The 14,228-nt window shown below is 33.5% G+C and overlaps 1 long non-coding RNA gene across 3 annotated transcripts; it reads left to right on the forward strand.

Moving 5' to 3' along the window:
• Nucleotides 3,714-7,185, forward strand: LOC18614361. 3 transcript variants are annotated; one of them, XR_001929368.1, is made up of 7 exons: nt 3,714-3,801; nt 3,972-4,041; nt 4,476-4,620; nt 4,719-4,887; nt 6,149-6,190; nt 6,490-6,637; nt 6,755-7,185. It is a non-coding gene; the product is annotated as an uncharacterized LOC18614361 (long non-coding RNA). The 3 variants fall into 3 exon arrangements; XR_001929374.1 differs by having other exon boundaries at nt 6,530-6,637; XR_001929363.1 differs by having other exon boundaries at nt 6,149-6,637.

The following is a 14,228-nucleotide window of genomic DNA, read 5'->3' on the forward strand; positions in this document are numbered from 1 at the left end:
CAATACGATATCTAAACTATTAAGACTTGGAATAAATTACTAATCCTTGTATAACACAATATCTAAACTATTAAGACTTTTAATAAATTACTAATGCTTCTATAGGACATGTAAATAAAAAGAGTTTAAGTTCCTCATTAAAAAAAATCATTATCAACCAAATTAGTTGATCTAATTCGGTTAATCAATTAATATTTAACTTTCAGTCAATTCAATTAATTTAAGTATTAAAATTATTAATTAAATTAATCGATTTAATCATTGATAATAACGATATGGCCTTATGGTTCGGACGCCACTTGTTAAAAGGGGCTCTGCTGCCCATAGTAGGCATTCCCTATCACCGCCATTTCCCAAAACGGATGAAAAGCTCTCTGCTCGGGCAGCAGGCGTCTGGCCGTGGGCTTTAGTTCGTATGGGCATGGCTGGTCTCTTAGACGGTAAGATCGAAATTCAAAATTCAAAGAGGAGTAACAAAGTAAGTTAATCTTGACTCTTGGTTTGGGTTTAAAGTCTAAAACAAATATCAATTTCTGAAAATGGGCATTCGAGCAGAGCTCAAAGCTGCCTGCCCCAAGATTTCTCTTACTACATTTTTTATTTCCAAACAAAAGTGAATAAATTCCAGTTATGTTCAGTAAGCATCCATCTTTAATGACAGACAGCAATAACTCTGAGCAATCGTGCAATTTTCATTTTTAAAAAGTGAGTTTATTAGCCTTAACAATTAATGTTCTAATCCAATTCTTTTGTTTATTTAGGATTCATGACATAATAATCTGGTTCGAGCATGAAAAACTTTACAACTACCAAAGAGTACTATTACGCACAAAATGTAATTAGCAGGAAAGTTAGCTGCAACACAAAAAATAATTTACAGCTCACTGCCTCTAGAACAAAAACTGAGCATTGATCAATCCCAAAATAAAAACTCTTCACTAACTATTCATGGCTTTCATACTTACACAGCCATATATAGACCTACAAATCCTAGCTCCAATCTTGTATCCTACCATCCTAGATCCATACTTACAAAGCCATATCCATTCATTAACTTAGCTTCATCATTCTACATCATCTCACGGCCCAGCAACTGTCCGAACATTATTACGATCAAATATTCCATGCACCCACAGGATGAACAGACCAACCTTTTAACAAATTGTCCGAGCAGCCCCTGCCAATGCAGCAATCGTTATTTTTAATGATCAAATATTAATCGTGCAATATTAATATTTAATCTTTATTCAATTAATCCAATTGATTTTTAAATAGTATTAAATTAATTAAATTATTAAAATTTTTAATTAAATTAATCGGAACTAATCCTTTGTTTGCTCCGAAGGCTTGATAATATGGCCTTATGGTTCTAACATCACTTTTAAAGAGTGGGCTTCGCTGCCCGTATATACGTATTCCCTATCACCCCCAATTTTCAAAACAAATGGCCAGCTGCCTCTGCCCTGGCAGTAGGCCTCTGGCAGTGGGCTTGAGTTCGTATGGGCATGGCTGGTCTCTCAGACAACTCAAAAGAAGAATAACAAAGCACGTTAATCTGGACCTCTTGGTTTGGATTTAGAGTTTAAACAAACATCAATTTCTGAAAATCCTACCACTTAACAGTTACAGGCACTGGAGCAGAGCTCAGAGCTGCCTGCATCCATCTCTAATGACAGACAGCAATAACCTGTTCAATTGCTCTAAGTGTTTAATGAAAAAGTAAAAACGAATCCTTCTGGCTAAGAAGCAGAAGGGAATGGCTATCAAAAGGAAAGTTATCTCTTGGCATTCAAACTGAACTGAAGTGAAAGGTAAATGAGAGACCAAAATCTTTATTTGTAAAAATGATATATAGATATCGTTTATCCTTGTAAAACTAGTGAATTTTGATTTGATTAGAATTTTAATTTGTAGATAACATTGAGTTATTGTACAATTAAAAAAACTTCTCATTTGGATACTCCCAAGCTGACACCGTAACTCCATGTTGTCTTCTAGGCGGATGCTGCCTTCCTTCAGGTTTTGAGATCATGTGGTGTGATCAGAATCTTTTAAAAGCTTCACTTTTGGATACCCTCGAGCTGTGATCGTACTTTCCATTTTTTATTTTAGGTGAATGCCACCTTCTTTTGAAGTTAATGAGTGTGACTGTGTGAGTAAGCGTTTCTGATGAAACTAGAGTGAAGTGAGTGAGGGTTCTTACGAGGGTATTAAAAAGAAGATTCAATCCATTAGCAAGTGCTTTTGTGAGGATATTGAGAGAGAATTTAATTTTATTTTACATATAGTTTTAATTTACGACCCAATTAAAAGAGAATTTAATCTGTGACTAATTGTTCTTGAAAATGTTATTATGATAAGATTATGGAGGACTAAATTGACATGCAGGTGAGTTTTTGCTCGAATCAGTGAGGGGAATTGACATGATCAATGGAATGGGTCCCACACCCCCAGTCTGTCTTGATTGGTGATGTGAGATACAGATAGGTGAATGATTGTCCATGGAAAAGAGAGATTTTGGGCAGACGATGATGCTTAGAATGATTCCTCAGAATCTCCTACGGGAATGGAAGTGGCAACTCTATATGGCATAGACATAAATATATGCATTGAAAAATGTATAGTAGCATACCTAAATAAATTTAGAAAAAAGGAATATGTGATTTTTGCTCTTTGGAAAATGCCAATTTTTTTCTTTTTTATTGCATGCAGTTCCATGCCTTTTTAATAATTTATTTGATTGATAGTAATATGTTGATTTTTTTCCTTAAAGTTTAATTGGAGAGGCAATGAAAATGTGGAAAGGCAAAATCAAAGATGTAGAACATGCAAGGGTGAATTAAATTAATCAAATAAATTTGATTAAAAATGGTTTAATTAATTCAAAAATAAACCCGATTAAATCAATTAATTTGATCGATGTTGATTTTGAAAATACTTTTTCCGATTAACAGAATTAATTGATTTATGATGTATATAGGTAGTTATATTTTTATGTACTTTTGTTTATGAACTTTAAAAAAAATGTACTTTTGTTTATGTTTATTTGAAGCTTTTAATAATTTTAATCATATTTATTGAAATATTTTAATATTTTACTAAGAATTTATAATTTAATTTTATTTATTTAGTAATTAGTATAGAAAAATGATATTAAAAATATCAGGCTTGAGTCTAAAAATTTCAGTTAATACATAATGAACCAAATTAATGGATGTAATTTGATTAATCAAGCAATATTTAATTTTCTGTAAATTTATTTGATTTTTAAATAATATTAATTAATTTAATTATGAAAAATTTTAAATAAATTAATCTAATTAATCTTTTGTTCGCTCCGAAGGCTTGATAATATGGCCCATTGGTTCGGACATCACTTTTAAAATACGGGTTTTGCTGACCATATAGGAATTCCCTATCACGCCCAATTCCCAAAACAAATGAGAAGATGTCTCTGCTCTGGCAGCAGGTCTCTGGCCATGGGCTTGAGTTCGTATGGGCTTGGCTGGTTAATTTAATTGTATAAATGATAAAATGAATATAATATAGATTTTTTATGTTTTTTGTTCTAATTCTAATTGTAAACCAAAATTTAAATATAATAAATTTAATATACGTACTTTATGTAGGAGCGTGACAGGTGAGTTTGTCATTTTTAAAATTTCTGAGGGACGTTTGCGGATATTCACTCATTTTCCTTTTTCTTGTTTTGTTTTTCTTTCTTTGTTCTTTTCTCTCCCAAAATCAGCATCTAGGGCTTTTCGTTTTTCGCTTTCCCTCCACTTTGGACTCCCTCTCAGTGTAAGAATGTGTCATTGTAAAATTGGTGTGACAAAATTGCTAATCATGGCATTGAATATAATAAGCAGTGATAGGCGGAAACCATTTTTTATTTATTTGACATTTTATATTTTCTAATTTCAAAGGCAATGACCTTGATCTAATATTTCTTTTTCTGTTCCAAATGACAGGCATCTGTGAAGACCAAGCATCCACAGCTTCATTATGAGTCAAAATTGTATATGCTTCTTCAAGGAAGAAGTAAGCCGCTGTCTCTCCTCTCTCCCCTCTCTCTGTCTTTCTTTAAAAATTATCTTTTACTACATCGTAATTTGACTAGGGTTATCCTTTTCCACTGCACTATCACTGGACAAGAAAAAGCAAAAAAAGAGAAATACATGCAAGTTCTGGTCTGACGGAAGCCAGTAATTTTCTTTGATATAAAATTTTATGCTATTGGACTTGGTAATTGCTGGTTTAGAAAGAGAATATCAGGTCTTCCTTTCCTTCCCATAAATCAACTAAGTCTTTAAACAATTTGTTCAAATACTCAAGTGCAAACCTTTCTCTGGACATGTTGTCTGGCAGGTTGATGTTTTATATTGAATATTCTATTCCTCTCTTTCTTTGTACAAATTTTTAAAAAGCACATTATTTTTATATTTAATTATCTTGATATGAGTTCTCTTTGATAGCGGGTATTCCCTACTTGAAGTGGTTTGGAGTTGAGGCAGTTTATAATGTCATGGTAATCGATCTTCTTGGACCGAGTCTGGGACATTTGTTCAACTACTGCAACAGGAAACTCTCGTTAAAAACTTGATGCTTGCTCATCAATTGGTAAGTATATCTGACTTTTCTGTGGTAAGTAATAAGTTTTCAGGTTATTTTTATTTTTAATTTCCCCTTTTCTAACTTTCTTTTTTTTTTTTTTCCAGGTTAATAGAGTAGAATATATGCATTCAAGAGGTTTTCTTCACTGGAAAAGCATCATTGCCATCAGCTGTATCGAACTCATGTGCTTTACTTTTATTGAATAAGAAAAACAACAAGAATTCTATGATCGTCATTGGCAATTACAATAGTTTCACTTACAATCTTTGCTAGGTATTGATTGCATGTTCAAAATTTTGTGTCTCTTTCTTTGTCCAATCTTTTGCCTTCTCTGGATTGCGTTCTGCTTGAAGTCTTGATTGTGGAATGCTGTTTGATTGTTTATAAATCTCTATGAAAACAACAGAGAACAGAATTACTGGTTGGCAAGTTGATGTGAAATTTATTAGAAATTTATGTGAGAGAATATATTTTGATTGTTAGGGAAGACTTGATACATTAATTAAGATTAAGAAACCCAATTAAAAGCAGTATAGTAGGATGAAATTGTACTGTTTAGATTTGTTTCTTCTTATATGAAATTAGAGAAGATACATATGTATGTATGTGTGCATGCACGAAATAAAGAATAGAAAAGAGTGAAGAAGATATTGCCTTCCTGAGTGTGAGTCAGTTGATGCTCTTATAAAACAGAATCATTTTTTTAGTGAATTTTTGCTATTGAATTTCTGTGATTCGTCTTCTTCTTACTTTTTGTTTTGTTTGTTTTCATGCAGTGATTTTACATGGCTGATAGTTGTTGTGATGTTTGATATTGCACTTGAAATACATTTATTTCTTTTCTTCTTGCTCATTTACCGCAGTTTTTTATGACATAAAGAAAGTCAATAGGATCATCTTCATTTCCAGCATATATGTATACTTTTTAGCACTTAGTAGAAATATAAGTACTTAGAAGTCAGGTGCTGAAAATTATTGGCTGTGAAAATCCACACCATTTATACATGTTGGTTTTAATGTAGTGGTATGATAAGCCAGTGGTTTGATTGGTTACTTTTTTTGTTAGAAGAGTAGTACAGAAAAATAGTATGATTTTATTTTTGATTTTGTTTGTATCATTATATGTTTGGACAATGGTTTTCGTAGTCAATTGTGTTTCGTATCTGGATAGTCAGGCACCTTGGAACAATCTTCTGTTTTGAACCTGCTAATGTCAAAGTAATGGGTATAATCTACTGTTGTTGATGTTAGTTCCCAGAGATTGTTGTTTTTAGTTGAGCTCTTATGTTTTTTGCACAAAACTTGTGTTTTAAATGTTTATTCAACTCTGTTTGTCTTTTGTTTTCTTTTCTATTTCATTTCTCTGCTTATGCCTCTATTGATACTTGATTGAAAGGTCAGTTAAACTAAAGTAGTGGTACCTAATAAGGATGTTGAATTGCTAACATCTGGCCTTTCAGAGTTCATCGAATTCCTGACACTTGGTTGCCTCTCTTGATTTTTATTTTCTTCTTTCTTATTGACCGGAGAGGAGGGGGGTGAGCTTCCACCTAGCCAGATAGTGACAAAGTGGAGGGTAAGTTCCCAGAAGGAGAAATGTTCTTTTTTGTTTCTTCAATCTTCGTTTTCTCATACCTTCGTGGCATGCATGCAAAGAAGGCCACTGTACGTGTTAGGAAAAAAAAAACTGAGGCCATCATTTAAGTCAAGTGTCAAAAAGTACACTTTTGACATTTTATGGCGATGGAATTGGGTCTCACATTTTCTATTTTTCTTAAAAGTATTCACGTCTTTTGAAGTTAGTGGTTGCCATATCATTTAAGTTGGGAGAGCATCATTTAAGATAACTATTCTTAACGTGTTAATTGAACGAAGCCTATTCGTTGACTGACACAATATATATTGGGTCACTAAGTCTAAACTGGGGCAGAAGTGGGGTGACAGAGCAATACAGAAAATTCAGAGAAGGAAAATTACAAGTGAAAATGGGTAACAACGAATCAACCAGCCATCACTCTCAAAGGTCAGTTGCTTAGCAATTCAGCATCCTTATTAGTTTACCATTACAATAATCTTTCAGGTGTTTCAAAGATAGTTTTTGCTTCACTGAATGGAGTTCATTATTCTTCCCTGTCGACAGAGAAAACGAGGAAGAACTAAATTGCCGCATCAAATTTCATGCTGTAATTGTGTTTACCATAAATACATCATGCACACTCCTTCAGACAAAATACCAAGGAAGAGATGAGACTCCCTTTGATACGCACTATTGCTATATGTTGGCGTTCTTTGTTAATCTCTTCATGTATGTTGTGGCATTAATCACTAAAATGAATCTCCCAGCTATCAGCACAAGTTCCCATCTTGTTGTCAGTGCCATTAGTCAATTCTCCGGAGCTTTTGCATCAGTTATGCTTCTTTTAATCCTCGTCCCACTTATTGGGTGGCTTAGTTTAGCTCTCTGGATTGTTTGCTTTTTGAAGACTGCAAAAAAATTCTATCCAGAAGTCTTAAGCTGGTTTAATCATGCTAAATTTCGTATGTTTCAAATATAGAGATTGGTACTGAGTATCCTCAATTAAAAAAAAAAAACCCTCAATTATATATAAAAAAAAATTAATACTGAGTCATCACATAACGATGGAAGAAAACTCTTAATTGGTACCAGATCGTCACGTATTAAATTTGTAAATCATCAATTGTTAATAAAACAAATTCATCTTGACATTTTAATTTGAATTTAGATAAACATCAAGTTTATTGTTGACTTTTTCTGTACATGAAAAATAATAAATTATCGTTAAATAATAATATTTAATTTTTTAAAAAATATTATTATGTGGAGCCTTATTTCTCTGATATCAATTAATTGTATAAAATTCATATATTCTATTTATCAAGATAAACTCTATATTTACGTCTGGGGGAGCACGACCATTCTCAAAAAAACAGAGAATGAATCATTAAAGGTTCTGAGGTTTACACAAGTTTATGTTCCTATCAAAACTAAAGAGGAACTCCATCCATTAGGATTTTCCTAGCACAACTAATAAACGATAGAACAGAAAAAAAAGTGTTCCCTTTTTCTAATTAGAAAATCATATCCCTGATTGTTTGCTCATGGTTAAGAGTATAACATGTACCACTTTCAATTGGATACACCAGAAAATGGAAGGGGAACAATGTGATTCTAATAGAGTATTGCTTTGGTCACATCGATACTCAGACCACCCTTCAGATCAGCTGCAAAATTGACGTAACTGGCATATACTAATCAGTAGAAATAATCAAACTTTGGTGCATTTTTGTCTTTCCCTTTTCCCTTTTCGGTTGCGAATTTGCTACCGTGGTACAGTGTTGTTCTTCCAGGAAGTAGGCAAGTGAACACACTCCAGCCCCCTCGATTCTCTACCATACAATCAAGCATCCATCTTTAACGACAGCAATAGCCTGTAGCTTAAAAGACAAACAGAGAACAATAACGGCGTCTCTTGCAACAAATTTGCAAAGCTTTGCACACTTTTGAGCTCGACAATCAGCTCAGCTCAAAACTATGAACTGAACAGATTATCTGTATTCTGTGCCATCTCGTTAGTATACAGAACATATCTAATTCTTTGTTTTCAATTTATAGTTTGTTTTTAATACATCAGAGAAGAGAAAAATTAAAGAGATTCAGATGACAAAAATATGAAGGAAGACTTAGCTAGTCAAGCTAGAGTTGAAAAAGACATGTAAAAAGCTGGCGTACTTTCAGAGGGTATTTAAGTGCGATTCTTTTGTTTTTTCACCGTACAAGCTTTGTGAATTTTTCTTTATATAATTGATACTTTTTCTGACCTTCAAACTCACAACTGCAATTCTATTCTTTTTTTTTTTTTAACGTATCTAATAGGCTTTTGTTTTAGAGCTGACGGCTTTGTTCTGCGAGCTCTTCCAATTGAAGTGCCGCAAGCTCTTTTAAATGGGGACCGCCGAGCTCCCCAAATTTTATTTACTTGTGTAATTGGTTTTTTTTTTTAAATATTGTATATCATTTTTTTTAGTTTTATTTATTTATTATTATTTATTATATATATATATTAATAATAAAATTTATAATTTTGATAAATTTTGTTATTTTATTTTGTTGGTTTTTTTATTATAATTAATTTAATTTAATTTTTTTTGTTTGATAAATACATAAATAATAAAAATTATCGTGTACGCATATTTATCTCTTTTTTCATGATCATATTTATAAGTTTCTTCTTTCATCATCCTCTATGCTTAAGATGCGTTTCTCTCCGAACATCAATTATGTTGAGCTTAAAAGGGCTACAACAAGAAAACAAAAACTATTGCACATAAAAAAAAATAATGATTCTAAATTTGTTGCTTTAAGAAAATTAAAATAGGAAAGAGTGATGAAGTTGCTCTTGTCTCTAAAAACTGAAGAGATGAAATTAATCATAATTCTAATCTAGTTGTATCTACCCAAATTACTAGTTAATCCTAATATAGATGTACCTACCCATTTATCAAATTATCAACCAATTCTAAGCCTCATATGATAACACACATCAAGAGTACTTGCCGTATATGCTAATATTTTATAACTTTATTTCTTTCTAAACTATTCTAAGTTATGGGTTATTGAGTAGTTTTCTCAACTACTGACAAGCTTTTTTTTTTCTTTGGGAAACTTCAAATGAAGTTTAATTTTATTTAGGATGAACAAAGTTCATTTAATTACCTTACAAAGAATGATGAAATTGTTTAAATCAAATTGTCAACCTTAGCAAACCAATGTGAAGGCCAACAAGGCCACATTATCACGTCAGAGAATAGCTACAAAGTAATTTTCTACTTTGTCTGTTTTTTTTTTTTTTGTGAAGCATCTTTCGCTTATCGTTTATGCCCTCCCCCCCCCCCCCTCCCTCTGCCTCTGATTAGAATAATAATTTAAGTTGTAATTGAAGGAGCAATTGTCGTTGAAACAAAGTACACATTTGGGTCACTATAAATTGGGGTAGAAGCAGGGTGACAGAGCAATACAAAAAATACAAGGAAGGAAAAATCACAAGTGAAAATGGGCAACAACGACTCAACCAACCATCACTCTCAAATGTCAGTTGCTGTTAGCAATTCAGCATCCTTATTAGTTTACCATTACTTTACAGTTCAGACCTTGCCCCCTTTTCTAAAACTTTTCTTTTACCCAACACTAACAATAATCTTTCAGGTGTTTCGAAGCATAATTTTTGCCTAACTAAAAGCAGCTCATTATTTTCCCTGTTGACAGAGAAAACGAGGATGGAATCAATTGCTGCATCAAATTTCATGACGTATTTGTGTTTTTCGTAAGTACATCAGGCACACTCCTCCAGATAAAATCCGAAAGAAGTAACAAGACCCCCTTCGACATGCGCTATTGCCATATGTTGGTATTCTTTGTTAATCTCTGCATATATGTTGTGGCTTGGTCACTAAAATGAATCTCCCAGCTACCAGCACAAGTTCCCATCTCGTTTTGAATGCCATTAGTCAGTTCTCCGGACATCTGGCATCTGTTCTGCTTCTTTTAATACTTGTCCCACTTATTGGGTGGCTTAGTTTCAGTTTCTGGATTATTTGCTTTGTGAGGACTGTTAAAAATGCTATCTTCAATTCTTAAGATGGTTTAATCATGCTAAGTTTCATATATTTGAAATATGAAAATCAGTCTTGAATCATCACGTGACTAATGAAGAAAACTCTTAATTGGTATTGAATCATCATGTACTGGAGGAAGAAAACTCTTATATCATATTCGTGAATCATTTACTGTTAATAAAGTAAGTTTAGATAAATATCAAGTTTATATTTTTTTTTCTTTACTTGAAAGATAATAAATTATTGTTAAATAATAATATTTAATTTAAAAAGAAATATTATTGTGTGGAGCCTTACTTGTCCCATGCCAATGACGAAAAAACAGAGCATGAATCATTACAGGTTTCGGGGTTTACATAAGTATATGTTCCTGTGAAAACTAAAGGGGAACAGCATGCTTAAGGATTTTCCTAGCACAACTAATGAACGATAGAATTGAGAAAAAAAGTGTTCCCTTCTTCTAATTAGAAAATAATATCCCTGATTGTTTGTTCTTGGTTAAGAGTATTTACCACTTTAAAATCGATACACCAGAAAATGGCGGAGGAACTGTGTGGTTCTAATAGAGTATAGTATTGCTATGGTCACATCGATACTCAGACCACCCTTCAGATCAGCTGCAAAATTGACGTAAACTGGCATTTACTAATCAGTAGAAATGATTAAATTTTTGTGCATTTTTGTCTTTCACTTTGCCCTTTTAGGTTGCAACTTGCGAATTTGCTGCAGTGGTACAGGGTTGTTCTTCCATACAATCAAGCATTCATCTTTAATGACAGCAATAACCTGTAGCTTGTAAGACAAACAAAGAGCAAGCTAAGAGCATTGGAAATAAAGGTCTAAATAACAGAAGCATAAATTTCAAAAATGATTGCATGATGTGGCATCGGATCTTTAACATCTCGATTGTAAAACATCTTGAAAAGAATAGTGCCAAATTACAAGTTCACCATTTCAGTCTTACATGGACCACGGTCAAACCATACAGCCGCTAAAGAGTAACGAAGTTAACATCATCTCCTACTTCGGGTCCAGAGGCTAAACAAATGTCAATTTCTGAAAAAACGGGCCTAGAGTGCGTACCCTACTTAACTGTCAACAGGTACTCAAGCAGAGCTCAGAGCTGCCTGCAACATGATTTTTCCTGCTGAAATTTTCCAGCAAAAGCAACTATGTTCAGAAAAATGCAACGAGAATCAAGATATGAATTAAATTATCAAAATGAGATCCATGGAGGAATTTGAATGGACAAGTACAAAATTATGAGTAAAAGGCAGCCCAAATCCATACCAAGTTAATCAAGACCCAAAGCCCAGCCATTTTAAACCCTTCTTCCACTAACCAAATCAATACCCAAAACAATTAAATCAAGCGAAGTTTTAATTATATGAACTCGGACGGAGGACGATTTTCATTAAAAGACAGAATAAAACAATTTGTTCTGTTTATTTTCTGAGTCTAAGATGCAAAAAGCAACCTTGACAATCATTCACGCACTTTTCTCTGTCTCATTCCACCAATCAAGAGAGAGTGGGAGTACAGGGACCCATTTCAATTGATCATTGCAATTCCCCACCTGATTCAAGAAACCAGTCACCAGCATGTCAATTTAGATTTAATCGTCCTTTTAACGTTTGACTACATGTAATGCAGCCAAATTGGTGTAGAGGAAAGAAAAGTTTTCCGCGTGAGTGGATAAAGATCGAGAGAAGGACGTACAACAGACCAAGGCAAAGGGAATTCATCTTTTATATTTTTCTATTTCTGAAGTTCATTTTTTATTTTTATATTCTTTGCTTCAAATTTGTTTTTATTTAACAACAATAACTTCTTAAAATTTATGTTTTTTGTTGAAAGGTTTCTTAAAATCTATGTTAACATGTAAGAAACCTTTTATTTTGTTTCTTTCATTTATGTTGTTTTCTCCTATAACGGTTTTTTTGTAAATTTTTTTCTTATTATCCGTTAGAGTTTTTTTTTTTTAATTATAATTTGTTAAAGTTAGAAGTAGTAATCTTGACTATTTATTTATTTTTTTTGAAAAACAATTTTATTAACATTAAGACCCTTATGCCACCCGAAGCTTCTAAGCTATTTACTTAAAACTTCTTTTGGCATATAGTAACCGCCCTGTGCTATGCTATTTGTCAAAAACTTCTTTTGGTCTGTAGAGCCCTGTGCTTGATCATTTCCTGTACAGTTAACCAACAATCCATGACATCAAACTTTCGTGGCAAAAGTTCAACATTAGAAGAGCAAAACACCACATGAAATAATTCTCTACCCTTTTCCGAGAGACCCCATAAAGAAAACAAAAGAGTGAGCAGAGCACTAAATCCATCCACCTTCTCCTCTCTCCCTCTCTCATATGCGCCACCTTGATCCCTGCCGTCTCATTAGTATACAGTAGATATCTAATTCTTTGTTTTTAATTTATAGTTTGATACACTTGCTAAGTATATAAAGGGGTGGCAGAGCAAGACAGAGAAAGAAGGAGAAGAAAACTAGCAGTAAAAATGAGCAACAACGACTCAACGAACCATCATTCTGAAAGGTTAGTTCGCGGGGTTTACATAAGTATATGTTCCTATCAAAACTAAAGAGGAGCTGCATGCATAGCGATTTTCCTACCACAACTAATGAACGATGGGATAGAAAAAAGTGTTCCCTTTTTCTAATTAGAAAATCATATCTTTGATTGTTTGTTCATGGTTAATTAAGAGTATACCATGTACTACTTTTAAATCGATAAACCAGAAAATACCTATTAAAATAAAAGATGCCAGGAGACCAATGTGGTTCTAATAGGGTATTGCTATGGTTGCAACATGTTATTCGATCATGATACTCAGACCACCCTTCTCATCAGCTGCAAAAATTTGATGTAACTGGTGTATACTAGCGTAAATAAGTACAAGGATATAGATTTTCTTTTTAAAAGTTGCAAAATCAAAGACGTAGAACATGGGGCTTCGCAGTTGGCCTCTATGGTTTGGACATGAACTTTAGTTGCCCATAATAGGCATTGCCTATCGCCCCCAATTCCCAAAGAAAAGCAAATGAAAAGCTGTCTCTACTCTGGGAGCAGGCGTTCCGTGGGCTTGGCAGGTTTCTTAGACACCATCAAAAGTCAAAAGAAGAGAAACGAAGTTAATATCATCTCTTACTTTGGGTCTAGAGTCCAAACAGATGTCAATTTCTGAAAAAATGGGCATAAAGTGCGTATCCTACTTAATAGGTAGTCGAGAAGAGCTCAGAGCTGCCTGCACCAAGATTATTCTTACTACATTTTTTATTTCCAGACAAAAGTGAATAAACCCCAGTTACATTCAGTAAGCAACCATCTTTAATGATTGCTCAAGTGTTCAAGGACAAAGTAAAAATGAATCCTTCTTGCTAAGAAGCAGAAAGGATATCAAAAAGGAAGTGTTTGCTGCGCAAAGTTATCTCTGTATGCCCTTGGGTGATCCTTCACATCCACCAAAACAAACGTTTATAGGCACAAGGCCTTTTACAAAACTGAGGCAAATAACAACCGAACGAAAAAACAGTAAAGGAATAAAAGAGCAAAGAGCAGCACGTGATAAACACGTCTAAAAACTAGTGAATCAATACGTGGAGAGTACGCGCCTCCACTTTTCTGAACAAATTAAACTAGTAACGGCATTCTGATCTTCATTTTCAACGCACCCCTGAAGGTCAGAACTGCAAATTCCCAGCTTGTCTCTCAGAATTTCAAACTTAGGCCTTTCGTGAAAATATCCGCTAACTGGTTTGTCCTCTTGATTCCTTTGAAAATCTTTTCTGCTATTTCATCTCTATAATGGGTCTAGAATCACATCTGTTTTAACTTAGAAAGGTGCTGAGAGCTTCTTGGAAAAATCATCAGAAATATTTGAAACTCTTATGTTCTGACAACTGAGGCGAGGCTTCGGCATATGCAAAATCAGTTGCCAGTTGATGATTAATGAATCTGAATC

Source organism: Theobroma cacao, chromosome 1, assembly GCF_000208745.1.
Source record: "Theobroma cacao cultivar B97-61/B2 chromosome 1, Criollo_cocoa_genome_V2, whole genome shotgun sequence".
In the NCBI taxonomy this organism is placed as follows: Eukaryota; Viridiplantae; Streptophyta; class Magnoliopsida; order Malvales; family Malvaceae; genus Theobroma; species Theobroma cacao.